Here is a 26,278-nt window from a genome sequence, read left to right as displayed (position 1 = left end):
GAGTTATTGCTGGAACTTCTATTTTTATTTGATATTTTTTTAGTGGCAGTTTTGGGTTTACTTTGAATGACTGTTCCTTTTTTTTTTTTTTTTTTTTTTTTTTTGTATTAAATGAGTTGCGTTTTCCTTATTCTTGGTGGATGTAGTCGGTTGGGCTTTATTTGGTACAGTCTGAGTGCCTATTGATGTTTAGGTGGCAATGCTACGTGTTGTTTTAACTTCACTGGCATATGATTTGTTTGATCGAAGCCGTGTGCTTTGAACTAGTTTTCTGGCTTCAGCATACGAGATGTTCCTGGTAACTTTTGCAGTCTGCACTTCTTTTTCGGATTTCCATTTTGGGCACAGGCGTTAAAATGCTGGATGCTGACCCTTGCAATTTATACACAAAGGCGCAGCGGTACAATTTTCAGAATCATGGCCAATCGGTGAGCATCGGGCGCATGTGAGGCTGCCACGACAAGACATCTTAGAATGGCCGAAACGCTGCTAGCACTGGAAACATCGCATAGGGTTAGGAATATAAGGTCTTACAGGAAGATTTAGATATCCGGCCTTAATATTCTTAGGCAGATCAATTTCAATATCTTTGGCATTTGCATCTGTACGGATCTTCTTGTTGATGGATTTGTCGACAATTTCGATATCTTGGTTGGTTTCATTCGACTCGGGTTTTTTAAGAATAAAGAGAGAAGCCATATTTAAGAAGAAGATTCGGGTCCAACAGCCCCGCCCACCACAGAGCTCAACAAGGGAACACAGATTCCTGTGTTAAGGCTAGCCGGACCTATACGCAAACTGAAGCCCCACAGTCGGCTTTCCCGAAAGCAGGTACTCCCGAGAGCTTGACCCCAAGCCACTGACACAAGGACTAGTGACCAGCCGATTGACACCCATGAGGACGACTAAGGTGCCTCCCGTTTAGCTGAAGCAGAGGCCAAAGCAGTGTGTTGGGGACAGTACCTCGCCCCTCAACCACCAGGACCCTCCTTTCCAGCAACACAGGTCTCCACGCACGGCAAACACGTGGGCAGTTTTCTCGCCACTCGAAAACTAGAGACAAGAGCTGTTCCAATTTCTCATGATCAGCCCCACACTCCGAAGAGAGAAACCACAAGGGAGAAGGGAAGGGGAAAAGTTCCAACCAAGAGGAGAGGAGACGGAAAAGAGGATAGATCACTGGGGCTCCAGGATCGTGACACCCGTCTCACCAAGAAGATGATCCCCTGAAGGGCTAGGGTACCTCGGGATTGCCACACCCGTACTCACAAAAGTGAGCCCCCTGAGGGGCAGGCTTTATTGATCTCATAGTATCGTTACACATGATTGTCTGTATAAGAGGAAGAACAACAAGCAGATGTTCCTTAGTATGGGATATGCCCTCCCCTTACTGCAATGGTTGCTTCTCACTGTCTCCCCATACTCAGCACCAGATTCCCCAACAGATCTTGAGGTGAGAGTGCCCATTCCTTAATCAGCATCTGTTTCAGTTGTTGGGTGTTTGCCGGAGATGTAATCGTGCCTCAAGGCGTCTCCCCAAAGCATCCTACACATGTTCTATGGGATTTAAATCAGGGTAGTACGCTAGCCAATCCATTCGAGTGATATCTTCACTTTTCAGCAGCTTCTGAACAGCAGGAGTCCGGTGTGGCCGTGCATTGTCATCCATAAAAACGAAGTCTGGTCCAGTTGCACCTCCGAACAGACGCACATAGGGAAGGATCACTTGCTGACAATAGCGATCTCCGGTTACAGAACTTCTGTCGAAAACGTGGAGCTCTGTCCGCCTCTTCAGCATAATGCCTCCCCAGGACACCGTAATGGTCTCTTTCCATGATGTTACTGAGATTAAACTGTGTCCTTACCTCTCTCCAAATAAGTTGGCATTGAGAATCGCTTGGGGCACTAAAACGACTCTCATCCGTAAGGAGGACACGACTCCATTGATGAGATGCCTATTTTTTGCACTTCTTGCACCACTCTAAACGGTGGTGCCGATGACCAACTTTCAAAGGGATGCAGCATTCAGGACGGCAGGCGAATAGGCCATCTTTGTGAAGGTGTCTGGACACAGTAAACCACGACAATTGTTGCCGGTTGCTGTACACAGTTGCTGAGCTGTGGAGCTTGCTGACTGGTTTTGGGCTCTTTTTGGACGATATATATTGTTGCTTAAGTTTTGCACACCAGTGTATATTTTCATTTCTACTTGAAATTTCACAGAAATTATATCAATTATTAAATAGGAAATCTGGCTTCTCATGTAAAGATGTGTAAACATACAGATAGATTTTACTAAGATGCTGAAGGGCTATTTCTTTCCTGGCAATCCTGATAACAAAATACTGCATTTTTTCAAATTTTATATTTTATTATTTTCAACTGAATCCCTTACACACACAAGTATTGCATGATAGAAAAATATCACACTTTCCACATTAATCTGCATGAAATTACACTTTCTGCATTAATCTGCATGGGAAAAAAAGGTACTTATGTATTATCCCATTGACCCTGAAAGTTTGCTACCACAGAAATAGGGAAAATGGCAAAGATCCTGTTAAAGCTGCACCAGTCATTCCTGTGGAATTCAGAGAAACTGACACCTCTTTATTTAATAAAAAATCGGAATTTGATTCATTTTGCTTTTGCATTTCATAAAAAGGTTTTTGATAGTTTCAACTATTTTGTTTGGCCCTTTGATTTTACTGTAAGCTCAATTTAAAATGCTATGATTACAAATTTCCCACAGACGCTTGTTTCGTTCTACTGTTGTTTTGGCGGCCATATTCAACTGATCATTATGTGCCCATGACTACACATGGTCTTTGACGGCAAAAGGTATTTGATGGCTCAGAATTTTGCTTGTTTGAAGGTTTAGGTAAATGTCATCAATTAACAATGGTTTCTTCCGATTCCTAGAAAGCACAATCCCCAATTTTATCCATATCACTGCTCAAGAAAAATTATAACCTTAAGTTTAAAATTAGCAAAATGCACAATATTTTTTCTATGCGTATTTTCTTATACAGCAGAAATGAAGAGTTCTATTTTGCCCATAAATGCAAAAACACAACTTGGAATTTGTGATTGTTACCATCGAATGGATATTACAGTAAAAAGTCTGAGATCTAGTGTTGTCTTGACTTCGACAATTCCAGATTTGGAATTTTTCTTGACATTAAATTATCAGTTTAAATCTTGTATGATAACACGTAGAAATTCTAAAATTAAAAAAAGTAAAAAAAGAGTAGCTTAGGAAATATAAAGCATATATGTCCTTAGCCGAATCAAAATTAAAAAAAAAAATGAATATTTATTTGCTCGCTTTATTAACCACTTAAAGACTCTGAGCTGCAGCCGGCAATGTAGCCGCATTATAAATGAACTGTAAATTCAGTTTGTTTGTTAGTCAATGCAGATTACCAGATTATCACGCTGTTGCAGACTGTGATGTGCCACTACGTTTTACACCATGTTTCAGACTATAGTATACTATACTGTCAATGACATTTATGGATCGTAAAATGTATTTACTTAATTTTCACTTTAGCTCTTATTATTAAGTTGACTACAGTTTTGTATTACTTAGATAATTGGATAGATTGTGTTTTTTTTTAGCTACTTCATTGAAGCCCTAATTAACTCAGGTAATGTCATGAACCATAATAAATATCTTGTTTTCCCCTTGATATTTTTTTTTCCACCTTACAAAGCTACATCTAGTAAGCTATATCTGTAGATAAAAATGTTATAAAAAATTCAGACATGTTTGGCATAATTTTTAATACACATTCGGTCATTAAGTGGTTAAACATTTCTTTCAATATAAGTTATTTATCTTTCTTCATTTTTTTTTTTTTTTTTTTTTTTTTTTTTTTTGGCTAATACTTTCTCTTTAGAATTAAACAGATACACATGATTTTTTGTTCAGTAACAAAATTCCATTGTTCAAATCCAGTAATTACTGTGTTCAGAAATCTCACTAACTGAGAACTGAAACTGTTTTGTTCTCAAAAACCTCTCTGTCATTCTTCACTATAGGAAGCAATATTTTCACTTTAAAACCATACTACAGATTTTGCAGTCTTTTTCTAGACTGATCACTGACATCACAACTGACATCATATTTGTTACATCATATTTGTTTATTACTTCCTCGCTAATTTCATTAACTGGAAAATTTGTTTGCGATATCTGAAAAGTTTCAAATTCATGGCTATCATCATAAAGCTTAGCTAGCATCAGCTATACACTGTTGGCTATCTGTAATGAGACTGGTGACTAAAGACATGCTGTTGCACTAAACCTTTTCTTGTTTCTATCGCATGCTGACGAAGTTAAAGCTAAAATATATTACATTAATTATTTGTTATACTTAGAATTACTTGAAAAACATGCTTAAGTTAAGAAATTTAAGAATTATACGAGTCCCAAATAAATAAATTCCCATGTATACTTAAGGCTTATCCAGGCGCAGCACTAGCTATTTTGCAGCCCAGCGCAGTTTCTGCGAGTCTGAAATTCTGCTGCAAAGCACCTCCCTAAATCCTCAAATTTTGGCATCCCAGTTCTTTCCCTATATTCTAAATATTTTGGATTCCCTTAATTTTCTGTGCTTCTCTAAATTCTAAAAATTTTACCTTCCCTAAATTCTGCTGCAGGTGCAGACGCAACAGTCTGGCAACGGTCCTGGGGTTAAATGAATAACAAATCAGTTATTCTCAGTTCAAACAGCAATAAATGTAATCTTTTGGCGTACACATCAAGTATCATGTATCTACTTTTTGGTATCTACTTTTTTTCTAAGTATCATGATATTTACTCTTTTGCATATGGCAAGAAATTTTTGCTAAATTTCTCCTTGTAAACACACTGAACACTTCAGAGCAGTTAGTTGAAGTCAATAATCATAACCAAGTGTTATGTCAACATAAAAGATTGCCATGCTCTTTGGTATTCAGTTACTAACATTTAAAAAATATTTTTTTAGACATTGCTGCATGAATCACTTCTCAAGCTGCTTAATAGTTATGCTCTGATGAATAGAAAAAAAACAATAAATATGATTGTTATTTTGGCCTGCGTAGCGGTGATTTTTGGAGCAAAAATTGCCACTACGCAAGCCAAAATAACAAGGTCAAAGAATTGCACAACTCGGTATCTACGTACACATCGACCTATTTTCACTTAAAAAAAACTAAGCTTAATACACTCCACTGAGTTTGTCCATGTAGACATCGAAAAAAAGTCACACTTAAAAAGTCAAAGGAGCACCCAATTCTACAGTAGAGGCAAAAAAAAAATACATAATCTCAATAAACTACATTTTAAATCAAACAATAAAATAACACAAAAAAGGAAGGGTTTTCATCCGCAGAGAACCCTTTGGCGCTTCAGGAAAGAACCCTTTGGCGCAGATGCAGTTTTACTCGCCAATGAGCCGAGCCGTAAGCGTGATATTTTGTAAACGTGGTTTTTAATGATGTAAATTCAAGTTAGCAGACAATGGTAGTAAAAATTCACAGATAATAAGTATGTAGATATGAAACTAACAGGTTAAACGTGATATACGAAAATAAATTTCTATTAAATTCAAGTTAGCACAGAAAACAATGTATTAAACATAACGGGAAGTAAAAATTCATTTAAAAAATAACAATTAGTATTCTTATACTTACGTTTACAATATACTTATATGTATTTTCTCTAATTCATATAGAATACTAATATTTCTATTACAAATGTCTTTTTTCACTATTAAGTACTTTGCCTGTTGATTGATGTATTTCGGTAAGAGCCATGCCCATGTAATAAATTAATGAATGCATGACCTTTAATATATCCATTTTACATAGTTTTAAGTTTTTTTTTTTTTTTTTTTTTTTTCAAGTTACTTGCATACAGCTTCAAGCATTTTACGTTGAAACAAATACCTATCCTTTTTCATAATATATTTCACAATACAAATAACCTTCAACAGTAATCAAATTTTCTTCAGTAGCATTTTTAATAAAACTAGAACTTTATACATTTTAAAATTATTATAGGGGTTGGAAACCTCATGGTTCTGCGTGCTTACAGCTGTTAATAATTAAGAACATAACGTGAACAGCCATGTTACAAATTAGCATTCACCCCTCCCGCCATAATTTCTTAACTGACGACCCGAGAACCGGCATCTTTCGACGAAAACTTCTTTAATTATGCGAAAATATTTCTATCTATTCGTTGTTAAAAAATTCAGAAAAAATAATAATAAATAAGAGGAAAATAATATAAATCTCCAAATGCGAACAACGACAACCTTCGCATAAGCGAATAGGATGAATTAGCTAGGTTACCAGATTTGAACTATTATCGCCAAAGTTGGCGATGTTTACATTTACCGGGTTCTCTGCGGCAGTGCTTCCAAAAGGAAAAACCTGTTATGTATTTTAGCACTACACAAAGCAAATATCTCCTTACCTTATTTAGAAATTCATTCATCTTCAGTCTGTGGCACTCAAAATTCCTTAACAGCATTATAAAATTATCTGAACTACAATCCGTATATCAGCATCGCCACAGAAATTCACAAAAATAAGAGTAAAAAATATAACTACAGTCAAAAGTCTTTAATCGGGACTTCGGCGACGGAATATCGATTTTTCCGATAATCCGTCGGTCCATCAGTTTAAATCTGGTAAAATGGCATGCAGAAATTATAAAATTAAAAATATGAAACCGTAATTTATAAAATAATGAGCAATTATGATCTAATGGGTATCAAAATTTACAAAAAAAATAAGCTTAATATTTATTTGTTTACTTTATTAAACATTTCTTTCAACGCATGCATGCGTAAAGCATACATTACACATAGAAGAAATTAGAAAATTGCAACCAGAAAACTATTTGATTTGTGTTCGTGATATTTATAATGACGAGGAATTTGATTTAAATCATATCAAAGACGGAATATATCGAGATGAAATACTATATTTAGTAAGGAATTATAAACTGAATAAAATAAAAACATCTGCCCTGAAGATAAGGATAGTGCTGACAGATCACCTTCCAGTTCATTGCGCGCCCCGAAGTTCCCCCCCACCCCCACAGAGCAGCGTAAAATTGATAAACAGATTTTGGAATGGTTAGAGAAACAAATGATATGCCTTTATCCATTTTTTGCAGCAATTCCACTTTTTGTTTGATGGACATCGAAACATACTTTCGCTTTGTAGATCCTTTACATATTAGTAAATATATATCGGAAATTCTATTTGACATAATCGAAAGTTCAAGCTTACTTTTATAAAATTGCTCTAACGGTCTGGATCCAATTCAAAGATTAAGCAACAACACAATCTGCAACATTAACTGAAATAGATAATTAGATAATTTTAGCTTAGCTTATACCGTCCGTTATACATTAAACACGCATGCGTGAACATATAATGCGCATGCGCACACGCATATGTGCTTGTATAAAGGTATTAACATAACATAACATTAGTGGCACTTCCTTCTTATGAAAAGAAGGAAAAGAGTTTAGGCAATATTGCCCATTGGTCTTCCGCCATTTGATCATTTAAATCAAAGGATTTAAATGGTAACTCCCGTGAAAGGTAAGTAATAAATAAATAGATAAGATCCCAAACTGACACCAAATCTATAGCATCAGCAAAAGATCCCATCTCTAAATTCAGGGTGTAGGTTGAATCGTGAAAACTTCCCTATTGGATGAAGAGCCGATTCAATCCCTCCCAAACCACCAAACGCAAATTCTTGACCAAACAAGAGTGCGATGGCGAGTCAAAAAAGAAAATAAATTAAAAAAATAAATAAATAATTAAATAAGGAGGGCAGAGGTGCTTTCTCAAGCCAAATGGCCAGGTGGTGTATAAAGATTTGATATCTATTTCCAAATTATATTCCAAAACACAGCTATGAGAGGGAAATCCCTGCATAGTTTCTTTAAAAAAAAGAAAAAAAAAAAAAAAAAAGAATTCACAGGGCATCTCAATGCTTGTTTCTTGTGGTTTCAAATTCACCTTACCTGTAGGTGTTTAGTATACATCAGAAACCCTATTATGCCAGAGAGCCCTTTGTATAGAAGGGCTTGATCAAAGCTAATATAGGGAAACCCAAGGAATTTGTTTCTAGGGACAGAAAACACCGGACATCGTCCCAGAAAGTGAAAAGGTGTTTCCTCTTCTCCACAAGCTGGGCAGAGAGGAGATTCGACAAGACCACATTGTGGAGATGCTTGGCCAGATAAGCATGTCCGGTAATAATTTGAATTACCTGGCGTAAGTTAGTTCTACTGAGGTGTATGAGTTTACCTGATAAGTTAAGTGTACTGAGTACGAATTTAGAATGAGCCCAGTCTGGTGGTTTAGACCATAAAAACCTTGGTCGGGCGACGAGACCGGACGAACAGGCTATGCATAAAGGTATTACACGCATGCGTGAAAGCATTATGCCTTGACGCACGCGCAGAAAGTTTGTAGCTTTAAGGTCCGGATTATAGATCATTCCGGATTAACAACTTTTGACTGTATGTAGTTCCGAAATATGGATACTAAGTACACCTGCATTTACACACCAGTCTATTAATGCACTTTTCCCCTTTTGTTCCAAATGGTACAGAAACTTCAAATTAATCCTACTATATTCAGCCATTGTACCGTCTTAACAATGAAACAAGCAATGTACTTCCTAAGCAACACACACCACAAATGCCCTTGCAAAAAATCCTATGATTCAAAATTTCCCAGAAAAATGAAAACGATTACGTCATAATAGGGTTTCCATAACATTCAACTACTCAGGTTACCATAAATGATACAACAACTTGGCAATAAAGGAAACAACAACTTCGCGATAATACGAGAGGTACCTTAAAGTCAACTCTAACCCTTGTCTTTAGTCGCCAATCTCATGATACACAGCCAAATATGTATAGTGAACGATAGCTAAATTTTATGACAACAGCCACGAATCTGAAGGTTTTCAGATATCAGAAACCAAAGGTTAAATTTTCTAATTAACAGACTTTTTAAAGAAATGTGTAAAATGTAATTGTAAAGAAAATACCACTATCGATAGTGAAGAAAGTGACAGAGAGGTTACTGAAAACGAAAAAATTTTGATTGACAAGTTAGTCAGAATTATCCACACAGCAATTACTTTAACAATGTAATTAAACCAGAAATTATGTCTATCTACAGAATTAAAAAGAAAGTATTAAAAAATGAAGCAACTTAAACAACTTACATTGAAAGAAATGTTGGAACTACTCTAATATGCACCCTCACGTCGCCAAATTTCTCGCCAAACATTTTTGGCGAAAAACTTCACACTGCCATATTACTATCTAAATTTTTTGTCTACATTACGAACTTTAAGCCTAAAATGTCTCCCAAAACGCAGATGCAAAAACCACGTTTCGAACACACAATTTAAGCTAAAAATCCGAAACAAAAAATTTAGATAGCAAAAACGTAGTTTCTAACTAAAAATATTTTAGAAGAATCCATGTACACAGCGATATGTTTTAACTTAAAAAGATCTACGAATGGCACAATCTAGGCTACAAACGAATCTAAGAACTACGCACACCTTGCTTTAATAAATTAACATAACAACAATAAATTTCAAAGAATACCATGTACACAGCGTTCTGTTTCAACTTTAAAAAACATCTACGAATTGCACGATCTAGATACTACGCACTAATCAACAAAATAAACTAAAATAAATTTCAAACAATTCCAAAAAACACAACAACGACAGAAATTCATACTAAAAAAACAATTAACATAACATTCTACAAAATAAGAACAAGAATAAAATAAAATGCACTTACCATGAATTAATGCTTTTTCGAACAACAGAAATACCAATTTCATGCCGGCACATAATCATTATCATATTTATATGACAGCCAGACACATTATTCAGAAAATTCATACAACGGTTCACAAATAAATAAATAAAATCATAAATCCCTACTTCTATCATGCACAGCCACTAAAAATAATCTCCCAGATACTCTTTTCACACCTCCAAACACCCACTGCCCCTTAACAGAATGGCCACAATGATATTTCCTTTTCCCGAACTTCAATTCAACAACTTCCACCATTTTACCTTTCTCCCCACCCCCATCTTCTCAGACACAGAGCATAACGTGAACCAACAAGCTCCAGCGAAGTCAACAGGGTTGCCATACAACACGCATTTTTTTTTTTTTTTTTTTTTTTTCCTTAGGAAAACCAGATTGCTATGTATAAAAGAGGAAAATAACAGCAAAAAAAAAAAATTAAATAAGGAATTAAACAAGAAATAATTTCTTAACAAAAGTGTTTTATAGTGAATATTTCTTGCTTTTTTAATTTTATTGATTGGTAATTTTATTGATTGGTAGTTCTTATATGGAATTCTTAATATATTACTATTTTAAAAATGTCTGTTACCTTTTATGTGTTAGTTTGGTGGAAAATTAGTTGGCAGCTTTTTAAAGTGGGATGCAGATAATCAGAAAGTACCTTATTTTTTATTGTTAATTAAAAATTTGGTGGTACTTTCTTATTATTTGCACCTCCACTGTAATGCCCCAAATTCACTTATGACTAATTTCTTGCCAAACCAATGCATAATAAATTAATAAAACTAAAAAAGCCAAAACATTGTTCATAAAACATTTAATAAATTAGGAATAAAACTTTTTAAAACTCTTTTTCCCTTCTTGTTCTTCCCATGTACAAAACAACCCGTTTTCACTAAAACAAAATTGGAGAATTGCACAAATTCAGCCTCTGCAAAGCTCAGCACAGCATAAAAAAAAAAATTTTAAAAATTAAATTACATAAAATATATAAATAAAAAATAAATAATCTTATTCTTTTCCCATTACTATAGTTTTATTACAGATATTAACAATTATGCCAATTTAACATTTTATTTTATTCTCGAAAAGCATGTTTTTAATATGACCATTTTGTAACGGGTGCAATCTGCATGTCCATTCCTAATCACAGTTGTATTTTCTTCACCTTCTTAACAATTAATTTCAATACAGTAAAAATAATGCAACAGTGCTGAACAAGCAGGTTGCCAGAATAGGAGCGAGTAAATGTGTCTAAGGTGAAAGCTTGGTTCAGAATGATTTGGTTTTGGTTCACATAAACCCCCTAGACTAATAAAAAGTTTTGATACCCAAACTGTAGTCATTATTAGCTCAAGGCTTTTTGTAATTACGTGTCATTAGCATTATGCAAGAATCATATGACATGGATACATTTTGCTGTGGCACATGCTTAAAGCAATTTATAACCAGTTATTACTTTTAGTTTAGTTTTAAAATTTTCAAAAATTTAGGACTTAAGAAGGTAATGGGTAGTAGAATTTAGGAGCCCTTACCCATCAGGCGGTAAGCTCTTGGTACATGTGCAAGTTTATTCATTCATGACTCAGATAAGCATTAAGCATGTGCAAAAGTTAGATGTAAGTATAATAACTGAATTAATATAATTCAAAACTTACTGCTCCAATGCACGATAGAAGCAAGACAAAATTTAGCGGGAGAATTTGTCTATCATCAACAATCTTATGATACATAGCCTATAACGTAAAGCGGACGTGGCTCTAGTGTAGAATTTGATGCCTCTTCGATTAGCGGCAATGTTTTTTTTTTAATTTTGGCGATGAAACCTCACTTTTGGTTACCCTGATAATTTTTACTTTGTTTTAGCTTCTTGATTTTATTTAAATGAAAATAGATTGATGTGTACATGGACAGATTTAAGGCAGTGCGCAATGCCTAGTTTATGCATTTCTAGATTTTGGCTGATCTTTAGAATATGGTAACTGGTAGTTTGGCGACATTTTGGAGGCGACCTGGGACTTTGGTAATAATGTGAGCAGTACTCAGTTCCGATTACACATTATTTTGTGTGAGGGAAATGAGAGATCGTGGGATATGTCATGTGATATTAATGGACGAATTACGGTTCTTTAATCGGAAAAGGGGGGATTTTGGAAAAATATCTGTGGCTGTATATTATTTTGTATTTTGTTGTGTGAAGTAGGGTTAAATAATTTTGGGATTGTATAGCACTGTTTAAAGTGAATTCTAGATTTTTAATGTGTTTGTGAGATAATTCAAAAGAATTGGTTGAATGGTGCATGAGTGCAGGTTTAATTGCGGATAAGTATGAATGTCCAAAATGTGGGAATGAAATGAGATTGAGTCAAAGGAAGGATATTACTGATAAGTTTGAATGGCGGTGCAAGAAATCTGGTGAAAATGAACATTTTGTGAAACGGAGTGTAAGGAAGGGTACGTGGTTTGCTGAAAGTCGTTTGAGTATGGGTGAGATTTTATTGATTTCTTATTATTGGGTGAATAGATTGCCAGTTGACTATTGGATTTCGGATTTAGAAATTAGCAGTAGGACTGCAGCTGATTGGAATTCTTTTCGTAGGGAAGTGTGCGTAGAATTTTGCGAAAATGATATGGGTATGCTTGGTGGTATGAATGTTATTGTGGAAATTGATGAGAGTAAGTTTGGGAAGCGGAAGTATGAGAGAGGTAGGAGAGTGGAGGAAAATGGGTGTTTGGTGGGATTGAAAGGGGTAGTAATAAATGTTTTTTTAAGGTGTGCGAGATCGAAGTAAAGATTGTTTATTAAGTTTTATAAAAGAATATATTCTACCGGGTACTATAATTATTTCAGATTGCTGGAAATCCTATGAATGTTTGGAAGATGAAGGTTTTAAACATCTTGCTGTCAACCACAAATATTATTTTAAAGATTCGGAAACAGGTGCACATACCAATACAATAGAGGGCACGTGGAGTGCTACAAAAAGCGCCATTCCGAGGCACTGTGATAAAGAGAATTTTGCTTTTTATTTAGCGGAGGAAGTGTGGAGGCAAAATTCACAGAAAAAATCGTTCAATAATTTTATTGAATCCATAATAAAAGTGTATCCACCATGTAAGCAAGATTTTGAAGAAGATTAGGTAAGTTAGTATTTTTAATTATTTGAGGATATTATTTTTATGCATTGTTCTAAATGTAAGGTGGAAGTAAAGTAATTTGGTATTATTGGGAAAATTGTTATTAGCAATGATTTAGTTTAAAGTAATTAGGATTGTAAGGTAATTTTTATTAATTTAATGTATGTGCTTATTTATATTTTAAGTAGTGTTTTTGAATTTAATTATATTTTAATCAAATGACAGTTATTTTGTGAATTTTATGTTTGTAGGAATTTGGTATACGTTTTAGTTGAAGTAAACGTGCATGGAAATAATTTAAATATTTGACACTAAGTATTTGTAAAGTTTGCGATATGAATTCGTTGGCGACGTTTATAATATAATAGATAATTTAGAGGTAAAGGTTTTTGGATATTTTATTTATTTTATATATGGAAATGTTCATATTTGGAAAGGGTATATTAGGTAATTTCATATATGTTCTTTTTAATGAGTTTGAAGATTCAGAAAATTGTCATGCATTTTCTTGAAATTTTTCTAATTTATGAGAAAAAAGCAGTGTACATGGATATGGTGAAGAGTGTGCGCAATGCCATTTTTGTGCAATTCTGGGATTTTTTTTAAGTAAAAATAAGTCGACGTGTACATGGTTTATTGATATTTTAATTAAATGACAGTTATTTTGTGAATTTTATGTTTGTAGGAATTTGGTATACGTTTTAGTTGAAGTAAACGTGCATGGAAATAATTTAAATATTTGACACTAAGTATTTGTAATGCTTGCGGTATGAATTCGTTGGTGACGTTTCTAATATAATAGATGATTTAGAGGTAAAAGTTTTTGGATATTTTATTTATTTTATATGTGGAAATGTTCATATTTGGAAAAGGCATATACTTTTTCGCGATCAGGTAATTTCATATATGTTCTTTTTACCGGGTTTAAAGATTCAGAAAATTGTCATGTATTTTCGTGAAATTTTTCCAATTTATGAGAAAAAAGCAGTGTACATGGATATAGTGAAGAGTGTGCACAATGCCATTTTTGTGTAATTCTGGGATGTTTTTTTAAGTAAAAATAAGTCGACGTGTACATGGTTTCTGTGTATGTGTTATTTTGAAAAACGCGTAAGAGTATGGTATTGTGCACTTTTTCCCAATTTTGCAGTGAATATTTGTCATGATTAAGCAGTTTTGTTAGATAAAATTTCTAGCATAAGTGTCATTTGGCTAGTAGATTGTTGGAAGAAGTGTTCAGAAGATAAAAAGAAAAGAAACATGTCTTCACGAAGTAAAGACAAAATGGCGGCGGGGGGAAAAAAATAGAGGGTTGCTGTAGAAGAGTTGGTCGCGAAGTTTTTGCCAAAAAATCGCCAAGTTACCATAATCTAAGGATCAATCTAGATTTTTTTTTTAAGTGAAAACACATTGATGTGTACATGAACACAGAGCTTGTGCAATTTTTGACTTCTTATTTTAGTTTCATGTAGCGGCCATCTTGAAATTATGCCTTCCAGGTGCTGATCGTGGCATCAAAAAAGAATCGCCAAAAAACAAGGGGCACCAATTGTATACTTTTACAGCGGACGTTATTAAACTAGGCTGAAATTATACTTTACTGATTCCAAGGAATTTCAGTTGATATAGCAGATTACCCTGTTCCTTAACTTTCTGATTTGATCCAGCTTATTATTTTTTGGTGAATGTTATTATTATAGCAATTTTCTGAAAATTAAAGTTTAAAATTTCGATTATGTCGAAATGAGTTTCTAATTCTGGAGCTACAACAGTATCTACAAAGTGAAAGCATGTTTTGAAGTCCATTAAACAAAAAGTGGAATTGCTGCAAAAAATGGATATAGGTATATCCATTATGTGAAGAGTATTGCATTGGAATGTCAACTGTGTATGACATAACAGAAAAAGGAACTACATGAATTTGTCTGACACCCCACTCGCTATTTTATTTATTTACTCCTTGACTGGTGGTTACCATTTCGGACTTTTTATTCTGTTCTTACTTCAATAGCATCTTTCGAAAATTAAATCGTGGGCATAATTTTTCCCTCTAGATTTTCGGACGATAAAACTGGTAAAATAAGAAAAGGGGAGAATATTCGATGATATATATTTATTACTATTTATAGATTAATAAAACTAATATGTTACGAAATGAGATATGAAATAAACAACGTTTACTACACAATAAGCAAATCCTCAGTTAAAAGGCGACAACACATCAAGAAACAAAATCTAAAGTGTTACAAACAATCCTCTAATTGCTAACGAAAATCAAGCTTTTAGAACAAAACACAGGAATTAAAAAGTGCATCGAAGAAGATAAAATTACTAGAAGTAAAACAACTCAATACAACTGAAATTCAACATACTTAATCATAGGAACTCCTTTTTTTACAATAATAAACACATACCTAGAAAGAATATTTATGATGTTGATAATGTATTAAGGAAACTGCATTCCCTCATCAACTTTTAAAACATTAATACTAACTTGATTAACATCAACTAAAACTAGATATTCATACCCAGTACAATCATTTTGATTGTGATCTGGTGTGTAAAAAAAGTTGAAGTTATTACCGATTCTAAAGTTGCTATTTCATATTAAGGGGCGAATTCAAGTGCAACGCTCTGATAAATTGCAAATGTTAGCTCGCAAGAGGCGTTCCTGCTATCGTCTGCTAAAGTCGAATTCAAGTGCAACGCTTTACCGCTCTGGTAACTGATGACGTCAAAATTGCAATGGGGAGCTGGTTTGCTCTCGTGCCAGGAGAGCTTGTCCGATAAACTACATCAATATCCAATGAGACTGCGTGTCGATGTAAACAAAAAACATCAGTTTCCATGATTTCTCTAAGCTTATGGTCAAGTGTTTACTACGTTGTAGTGTGGTGTAACGAATTGTTCCAGACCTGAAAACGAATGTGTACAACATGTATTTAATGTGTACAACTTTATTTACTTTATCCTATAGAAAATTCCCTCCAAAGTAATCTAGAGCAACAGGTGTGTGTAAAATATATTTTACTTTTCAGACAAAAATCCTTGCTTTTTCAAATATAAACCACATTTTTTTCCCATTTTCAAATTACAGCATTTGGTTTTAATTCTTCTAATAGTAAGTTTAATTTAAAATTCAAATTTGTGTTATATTTTTATTGTTTAATGCAGATGCATGATTCTTCAGTGACAGTAGGCATGTTTACTATATGAAAATTAACTAGTTCTTGAATTATATAGTAATTAATAAGCCCATCTATCTACAAGCAGATAAGCCTGCTGAACACCGCTATCCCAGTCTCTCTTTAAATCCAAGTGAAAAAGCTGGCTGCATGAGTGTTTTCTTCATTTTTTCAATGTATAACATGAATACTAAGTTTTCCTTAGTCTTCCACGCAGGCATTCCTTCCCTTAGACATTCATTATGTGATGAAACAGTTAAGAGCAATTTTTAGATTTATATTGTACATATCGTTGGAAAAATATAAAAATGAAATTCAATGTAATACAATAAATAAAAAATTATATGAAACCCTGATAATTCTAATGTGATATTAATGTAATATATACATCCAGAGTAAAGGTTAATTTATAAATTATGCTTTGTGTTCTGCTCATTATATTGTGCATTTACAGTACACTTTCTGCTTCTTAAGTGAAAGTTTGGACCCATTCTCATTTGATATCAGTTATGTTCAGATTTATTTATTTCATAAAATTTCAAAAAACAATTTTTGGCTATTAAAAGCTACAAGTGCAGAAACAAAAGCTTAATTTCTTTACTGTAACTGTGTCATGCTTCTCTGCTGATAATGAAAGTCATCTTTTAATAAGATTTCTTTCATTGCATATATTAATTATATCCTTTACCATACTGGTTGCAATCTTTCATTGTGCATTCTTCAATATTTTTTGGTACTTACGTATTAACACAAACACCTGGATCAGTTTGGTGGTCTTTATAAATGAAAAGAGAAAAATACTTATCAGGAGAAGTACGTTGTTTTTGCAGCTTGCTTTTAGCATAACCAAACTATCAATATTTATCTAAGTTGGCAAAATGTTAACATATCAAAGGAAAAAACATTTAACAAATTTTAAAATACTAATTTGAATTATTAAATAAAAATTATGATAGTTTAAAAAAATACATTTTCCACAAATTTTTTGTCTAATTTTTTAGCACTTGTGCCAAGTGATCTGTTTTCACTTTAAAAAAAAATCAGAGAATTACATAAACTTGATACTGCATGCCTTGTCTATGTACCAAATTCATCTCATAATTGTTTCCATTAGAAATTTTTGTACTAAAATGTTCTATTCCTGCAGAACTTTTAACACAGCTTCGTCTTTTGATGGTAAGCTCCACAAGCAGTATTTTAAATCTGAAATTAATCTAAAACAACTATTCGTATCTAAAATCCATTGGAACTTGAAATACAACATAAGAAACACATATGAAAATGGTGACATTGCTTGAATGAAAAATTTTCATGAGCATGTTACCTGAAAAATTTTGATACATAATCGTTGCCAGAGTTTGGCACATTTTTGAAAATTTGGTAACTTTTATTAAGGTGGTTTCAATAATATGCAAATATCTTTTATTCTTATGATTGCTTCATTGTATACTTTTTCCCTTTTCCTAGAGTTAGCACAATACCACAAGTTTTCCAGCCAAATGCGGTATGCATTTCAAGTTTCTATACATTTATATAAATTTTAAGAGAGTAAAATATTGGCAAAAACTGCATTAAGTTTTCAACTCTTGTTTTGTTTTTCATTAAAAATTTGCTACCATTATGTATAATTCATTTTTTTTTAATGTAAATGTTTTTAAGTATTTGTAGGATAAAGGCAAATTACACTTATTCATTCTTTCTTTGATGTAATATACATGTAGCTCTTTACCTGAAATCAATGTTTGTCAAATTATTATGCATAAATTAGAAGTATGCATGTTTTTCTTAAGTCAGTTATGTTTCAGGAACTATCTTTAATGAATTGTATAGAAAATTGTGGACGAGGTGTTAGGTGTACAGGAACGTGGTATATTATAAACATGTATAGTATCTCATAGTATATAAACTCATAACTTTGATTATGCAGTATGCTTTGTATATTATTTCTGAAAGCATGTATATTTCAATCAAGATTGTTGAGTAAACTTTTCTTGCTTTATGCTATCTCTGAAAGCATATATATTTCAGTCAAGATTGCTGAGTAAATTGTGCTTATTTTATGCTTTTTTCTTTTTTACATTAGAAAATTCCACACCTTTATCACGAGGAAATCTGCAATGGCATTTAGGAATGACAAGTTTGTATCTATTACGTAAAATCTAATGTTTTCTGGATTCTTCTTTTCCTTTTCCTCCCAACAGAAAAATTTTAATGGTATAAATATGCGGTTTTCAACCTTTTGACTGTAGTGTACCATCTAAGCAAAAACTGAAACACATTAATACTACCACTAATTTTACAATGATTATTTTTCAATTCCTCAATAGAAATATTAAAAACATATATATATATATATATATATATATATATTGCCATTTGCACACTCTGTATTAAATATGTACACATAAAAAACTATTAGATTAAAAACTGATGATTACTTAATTATCAAAATTAAATTTAATTAAATTATTCACTTGTTTATCAAAATTTCAGTTATAATATTTTAATATTTAATTTCTTTATGTCTGCTCTTATTTCATTTAATGGTAAATTAGGATCCACTTTTTATTTTGGTGAGTATTTATATTTCAAATTTAACATGGAAAAAATCATTTTTCACACAAACAGGTTGTGCAAAAAGACAATACAAATTTGATAGCTTTATTTGAAATGCCTTTAAATTCTTTTTTTCGGTTCAGCCAAAAGTTAACAAGTGTGTCATTTTCCAAATCTTCAAGTCAATTTCGATCGAAGGAAATTTTTATTAACTATTCTTTTCTTTATGAGATTTTTGAATTTCATAGTTAAAAATATTTTGTTTCTTTGCATACCACCGGCTGAGAACCGCTGGTATAAATTAATTATAACAGATGTAAATTAATATTTCTCATACAAAAGAGTTATTTCAATTCTTTATTGCGAACATTATATACAGAGTATGTCTTTTATTAAGAACAAGATTTTAAGAATTTAAAATAATAATCATTAAATCCTCTTGATCTATAAACAGTCTTAAAAATTATAAAGGGAAAAAAATTGAAAGTTAAAGAAATCAATATTATGAATTGTTCCTTTTTAGAGAAGTTTCATTGTTTAATTAATTATAAAAAGTGTTTTACATTATGAAATATAAAAATTAAGAATATTTGAATTTGAATGAATATTTTAAAATTTTCCCTCAGATAGAAGCTCAACTATTTGAAGCAGGAGACCGAAGAGAAAAAAGGAAGAGAGATGATATTACAGCTGCAGAAAAGGAAATAATTGAAACGCAGAAGAATATATTAATGTACTGTGTGAAATATGTGACTTGTATAAGCAATCAGTTGCAAATCAGTCTGCTGTCATAGAAAATCAAAATATAATTATTAATTTATTAAAAAATAAATCATGCATTTCAAATATTACAGTGTTTTCATTCTTGTATGTATTTCTGCAGTGTGGGATTCATATTTTAATTGTAAAATTTACTACTTTCTTAATTTTATAAAATTTTGTGATTATAAAAATTATTTAAAAGAAATTCACAGATCCATTATATGACATAAACATTATAATAATTCTAATACCACTTATTATAAGTCTCGTGAAAATATTCATGCATTTTACACAGCAATTATCTTTTTCCTGGAGGAAAATGGGAATAAGACCTGTAAGAATCTTTAGTCAATATATTACAAATTTTAATTTTCAGATATAAAAGAAATTCACAGATCCATTATATGACATAAACATTATAATAATTCTAATACCACTATTATAAGTCTCGTGAAAATATTTATGCATTTTACACAGCAATTATCTTTTTCCTGGAGGAAAATGGGAATAAGACCTGTAAGAATCTTTAGTCAATGTATTACAAATTTTAATTTTCAGATATAACACGAAATGAATTAAATTGTTTTTCAATTATGTTAATAAGTTATATGAATGAGATGTGGTATTAAAAATTTCACTTCTTTTTATCATTGAAGAAATAGCATTCGATATCCTACAGCTCCATAACAATGGCAGATAAAATTGACATTCTAATTTCGAAGTTCTAAAAATACAGAGATGACAACTATTAAAGTATGGCTAATGTCTAGTTTACAATAACAATGTTGAGTCGCGTACTAAAAATTAAGTGAATCAAACTGTATTTATTTTCCCCCTTCTCTTTTTTTGGCTGAAAAACAATTTATTATACACTCATGATTTTACTTAAATGTATTTCTTTTAATGGCAAACCCACTGAGGTAAGTATGCAGTAAGTTATTATAGTGAATGCGTAATGATGATATAAATCTAAATTCAGCAAACAATCTTTCCCTTACTTTATGTTTTAAAATCTAGAATTAAAAGGAAAATGCATGTTCTTTAAATAATACAAGAGGATATGGAGGCATAAATCATAGGCTGTTTATTCTTTACATAGTATGCTAATCAGGAATTGGAGCAAAACCCTGCTTAATCGAAGAATACGCTCACAGGAATGGTGGAGGAAAACTGAACTGTCCAATATTTGTTTTGCCCACCTCCAAGAAGACATAAACAGTATAGAGTGAAATAATTGTTTTTAGGAAATACATTTAAATATCTTTGACAGAATATGACAGTTTTAATTTATACTATAATAAATAAGCATGAAGTTCTTATGCTATTAAATGTGTATTGTCACGTGGAAATTTTCTATCTTATGACACGGAAGGGGACGAAAGGGAAACATTTGACTTTTTGGAAGAAACTGAATTTTGGTGCAGTAAATCTTATTGCTAAGTTTAAGATAAATTAAGTGCAATGCTAATTTATAGTGACTTACTATTGTAAATCATGACTGGCATACCAACACTAAAATATATATGTATCAAGCCTATTAAGTTATTTCTGGTAGTCAAGAGTTTTTAAACATAAATGATGGAAACAAGAAATTCAGAGGGAAGAACAATAATGATAAAAGTTGTCAGTGTGCATTTGAAACCAGGACTAATAAAATTATTTAGGATTATTATTATCAATTAAAATCATTTAGGGTTGTGCATTTAGTTACAGGTTTAAATATAAACCATGGTTTGTGGCTCCCCAAGAATATATTATGAAAGTAATTTTTTTCATAATATATTCTTTATTATCCATGAAGGGGGTTTCACCTTTGCCAGAGGTTCATTGTTGCCCACTTTGGGTTTTTATTATCGAGTTTCAAAATTTAAAGATAATTCATTGTGCAATGCAATTTCAACATGCACTGACTGAAAACTTTCTGAAGGTACCAACTCATCATCTTCAAACACATCAATCTCAGGATTTTCAACACAATACCTTAAGCATATATTATGTAAAATGGCCACCAGATATGACCATTTTACATATTTTGCTTTGTGAATACAATAGTGTTCCACCAGTATCGTGCAGTACCCTAAATCTTGATTTGATCTCTATAGCTGCACGAACTTTTCTGTGCTTCTCATTATAGAGATATTCCCGTGATAAAATGGGAATATAATCCACTATCTCCCAAAGATATGCACGATGCGACAAAATACTATCTAGATTTTGTTTCAGTCCACTCCATATAAATGCATCATGAGTATTGCCTGGCCATTGTCCTATAGCATAGAGAACCCTCAGACCAGCATTCCATACCTAGAAAAACATAAATCCTAAGTCAAAAGAAAGTTTGATCTGAAATTTTAATACACAGATTTTTAACATTAAATATAGTTGACATATTAATAAATCAGTCTTTTTAAGGAGTTTACTTTCCATTTTTAACAAAAATATGTCACTGTTTTTTCATTATTAAAAAATATGCAATAAAACGTTAAAACACACACACACACAAAAAAAAAAAAAAAAAAAAAATTACAGCTACCCTTTTTTCATTAAATTGTAGTAATTATAGTAAATAGGTGATTCTAAAATTTATTTAATATTTTGTATTATTTAATATCTATACTTCACTATAATTATAGTATAGATAGCTTTTTGTTATTATTATGTGAATAATAATGAAACATTCTTGCAGTAATTTGAAATGACTATAATATTATACTTATTATCATATATTTCTTACCTTTTCACCATTAATGGAAAATTTATTTTTCCGGTTAATGAAGACAAAACAAAAATTAATATCACCACACTTGCAACATCTGCGATTTCATTTGTATGTAACCCAAAATAATTCTTGGTAAGCTAGGTAGAATCACATTTGTGATTGCACTCCAGTTCTTTTACAGCTGGTCGAAAGAATTAACATCTACTGTATGTGGAAATAGCGAACAAAACAGTAAGAAATTGGAACAATTACCTGTGGACAACTTGTATTCATAGCATTCTAAAATGAGCTTTTGGTAAAATTTGACCGCAAATAAAACGGTAGTAATGAACGAATGTTTTTTCATGAAGTGGGTCCAATACTTTCACAGCAGGGTTATTTCATGTATTCTGCAGAGAGACTGATGTATGGTTTGTTGTAACTGCTGTATACAAATGTCTGGCTCAGAATTCCACAGCAGTAATTAGCACAACTTTTATGGTTGATGGTATAATATAGAGGTACCAAAAATTAGTATTATCACAGTAACTGCAAGATGGCTTATATTTCTAAAACTCAGTTAACACATTTCATGCAGAAAGAAAATATTATCCAGTTTCATACTTAAATCAAGGTCACTGAAATGTGGTAAAAGCAATCTGCTTAAGAAAACAGATGCCTCTGTAGAGGACTTTCTATGGAAAACTGGCTTTCATTCCCATTATACATGGGCAAAACCAATGTCATGTAATATAATAATCTATTAGTACAGTAAATACATTTCATTTCTTTGTATTTATTTATGTCATGCTGCTTTTCGTGTAATTTAGTATGATAACCTTATAAGTTTATTTAATTCTGATCATGGTCTACGGAAGTAAGGTAAGTCACCTGTTATCGAGAATATCAAGTTATTAATAGTTATGTGAAAGTCTGCAATAACTTTTCATATCATAAGAGATTTACGAATGTGTATATAACTTACATGTGTAGTTATTATGAAAGATCTATAGAAAGTATCCAAAATTACCATGACATTAATCACACTGTACAAACAGGCAAGACATTATACATTAGGAGAAAATTAACTAATATTTTGGGGGATGAAATACTATTTTACACATGGGAACTGTTTAAACAGCTGAGAAAAATTCATGCTTTTTCTCCCTACAGTTACAGAATATATATATATATATATTGTTTCATAAAAATAAAAAGTAAAGTTAAATTTAAATAATTCTCATGCGCCATTGCTGCAAAGAATGAAATTTGAATTTAACAAATATTCTCTATTCATATAAAGTTAATTTAAATTATGAAATTTTAATTGCATACATATCAAAGATTAATTATTGCTGCAAACTAATTTACTATATCACTGAAATTCTGATAGCATATGTAAATTAAATGCACGTATCTAAAACCATGAAAAAATATATAATATTCCAAAAAACTAATCCCAAATATATATATATATCTCAAAGACAGGCATATGCATAATTTCTGTTAGAAAAACAATTTCTCCGAGATTACGTTTTAAAGTAATTAAAACAATAAATTAATTGTGATATTATTACTGCATTCCAAAATAAGCAGTAATTAACGATTTCGATCATTACTACAAAAAAAAAAAAAAAACGGGATGAAAAAGAATCAATCCTGATACAATAACATTAAAAATTTGTGTGTTTACGTATAAAAATATATAATATTCTCAAATAGGTCATTTAAGTATAGTCTTTGATTCGGAAACATTTCCAGATGTATTTCAGTTTTCATAATCTGAAGTAAAAACAAACCTGCTTTTGCAGAGAATATCCATTGGCAGTTGCCTTCAGAAAAGGTTTCAATTCATTGAAGCAAACCGATTTAATTTGAATCAACTGATGAATTCACGGTCCAACATTTCAAAAGCATTACGACTGTCTCTTAAATGCCAAGGAATTTGATCAGCATTTCTCCGATTTCTTAAACGTCTGAGGAAAATCACTTCAGCCATCTTGTTTACAGTCGCTGTTAAGAGTTTGCTGCAGATCAGGAGTAGCCGCAAAATTCCTCTATGGTAGTGACGTATTTTCAGTAGGCGTGTCCGAAAAGCGTTGCACTTGAATTCGGTTTTGCAATGCAAGTGCGATTACCATGACAAGCGTTGCACTTGAATTCGCCCCTAAAGACAAGATGGAAAATGTATCAAAAACTTAAAAAAAAAAAAAAGAAAAGAAAAGAAAAAAAGAAAATTACATAATATTGAATTTCAAAATTATCTTAAATTACTGGTAAAGTACTTAAATTCTTCTAATTTTCATAAAGCAAAGACTAACAGCCCTGAGTAAATTGACACTGAGACTCTTCTGGGGGGGGGTCAGTGTGCATCACAACAGTGCTCAGTCACGGCGCCCAACCTATGTCGAAAAAATTTAACATTAATCATAAAATTATTCACAAGTCCGAATGATTTAGGTATAAAATAAGAATTCAAATTATTTCACTATTATGATACTTTGCTAGGAGTTCAACTGTTCTAGAAATTCCAGCAGATTCTTTATAAATGCCCACGTGCAATGGGAGCTCTTGAAGAAGGAATAACATGACACAGAAAGAATAAGATTATAAGATAAATGGGATCAGAATAGACAACCGAAAAATACATTATTGTAGAAAGACAAGCGTCAAACAGTTACATAAGTGACATGGCATCTACATTGGGTTTTCTCATTTATACTTCCAAAAAGCGTCATATACGAAACATTTATGTCACACCTTTTTCTAATCCCCCCTTTTTTTTTTTTTTTTCAACTATAAAAACCAGTCCAATTTTGCCAATGTTACCAGCTTCGCTGCAAGAGATCCTGGTTGTATTTTTATTCATTATGAGCTATAAAAGTATACACCTCTTCTTGGGGGAGGAACCACGAAAAACTCCCGTACAGACAGCTCATTCGCCAACTAGAGTTGATCTATCTGTTTTCAGCAATATTACCGTGGGCCGCTGACGGATCTCAACAACAGTTTTAATACTGGTAAAAATTTAAAGCTTATGCATGATTTGCAACACTGCTACTTATATTCTTTATAGTGCATAAGTTGATGTATATTGCATATCAATAGATAATTAGTCAGCGAGTTCCTTATCATAGGTATTATAGTACGTGGCTAAGCAACTTTTCCTAGTTTAAAAAGAACTGAGTTTTAATTTTTCTATTCGAGTAAAAATTGTAAGACCTACTTCCAAGTGCTAATAAAGAGCTTCAACGCAGAAATCAGAACTCAAATTTACAATATATTCACATGTCTTATAATTTATAGACACACATTTTTATTTAAATAATTTGCTTCGTACTTTTCTTATAAAGTTAATTAAGGCTTTTAATTATATACGAAAATTTCATCTTCATTTCTTTATTTCATGTGATCTCAGACACAGTAACGTAGCTAGAGGCGGCTATTCCACCATCAACGACAAAATTTGGAGGCGCTAATTTCATGTGAAATAATATTTGATGGAGGTTATTCATGTGGATCTTTCAAGCAAATAAAGAACAATACGATTTTGAATTACCGTACAGAATTAATTTAAGAAAAATAAATTTTTATGTAGATCAGTATTCAATTGTATCATCGCGAGATTTTAACAGCTACTCACTCTTATACCATTTTTATTCATTCAAAACTTGAAAATTAAGAATATCTACTAAATTGTGCTTTTGGTGCATTAAATCTACGGGGCGTAGCCAGATTAAGCAATTCTTTCTTTCCAAATACGAGCGATATCTGTCAGACGTAAATTTGTAATACGAGCTTCGTTTGTTTGCTAGAGAGAAGTGTTTCAAAGTTTTATTTCCGTTATTATTGCTAAAGAAAACTAAACAGGAATGTGAAAGGTGGATCCTGCTGACGTTTTGCTATTTGTTCTAAGACACAGTTCTTCAGATAATGTAATTTTTTACTGCTGAGAATTTTTTTCACAATTGCTGTGTTTCTAGTTGTGATAAGAATTGTTTTAATAAAATTCATTTTAGAACTACAAATGATTAATTTTGCATTTAAGAAATAGTTCTGTACTAT

The 26,278-nt window shown here is 32.1% G+C and overlaps 1 protein-coding gene and 2 long non-coding RNA genes across 4 annotated transcripts in view; 1 reads left to right on the top strand and 2 right to left on the bottom strand.

Annotated features, from left to right (window-relative positions):
• The window catches only part of LOC118190275 (uncharacterized), a 126,725-nt gene extending 111,160 nt beyond the window's left edge, over nt 1–15,565 (bottom strand). For both annotated transcript variants that reach the window (XM_035360973.2, XM_035360975.2), the window contains exon 1: nt 15,427–15,565. The gene's annotated coding sequence lies outside the window, so the exon portion shown is untranslated. The remainder of the gene's footprint in view (nt 1–15,426) is intronic.
• Nucleotides 15,566–16,028: 463 nt separating this feature from the next.
• Nucleotides 16,029–19,604, top strand: LOC146997083 (uncharacterized). The gene is made up of 2 exons (XR_015041108.1): nt 16,029–18,334; nt 19,380–19,604. It is a non-coding gene; the product is annotated as an uncharacterized LOC146997083 (long non-coding RNA).
• Nucleotides 19,097–24,552, bottom strand: LOC146997082 (uncharacterized). The gene is made up of 2 exons (XR_015041107.1): nt 24,013–24,552; nt 19,097–21,819 (listed from the first exon to the last, which is right to left on the bottom strand). It is a non-coding gene; the product is annotated as an uncharacterized LOC146997082 (long non-coding RNA).
• Nucleotides 24,553–26,278: the final 1,726 nt, after the last annotated feature.

Source organism: Stegodyphus dumicola, chromosome 5, assembly GCF_044657685.1.
Source record: "Stegodyphus dumicola isolate Sdum_Otavi_A_Nest chromosome 5, ASM4465768v1".
Taxonomy (NCBI): Eukaryota; Metazoa; Arthropoda; class Arachnida; order Araneae; family Eresidae; genus Stegodyphus; species Stegodyphus dumicola.
This window is presented reverse-complemented; position numbering and strand designations above follow the sequence as displayed.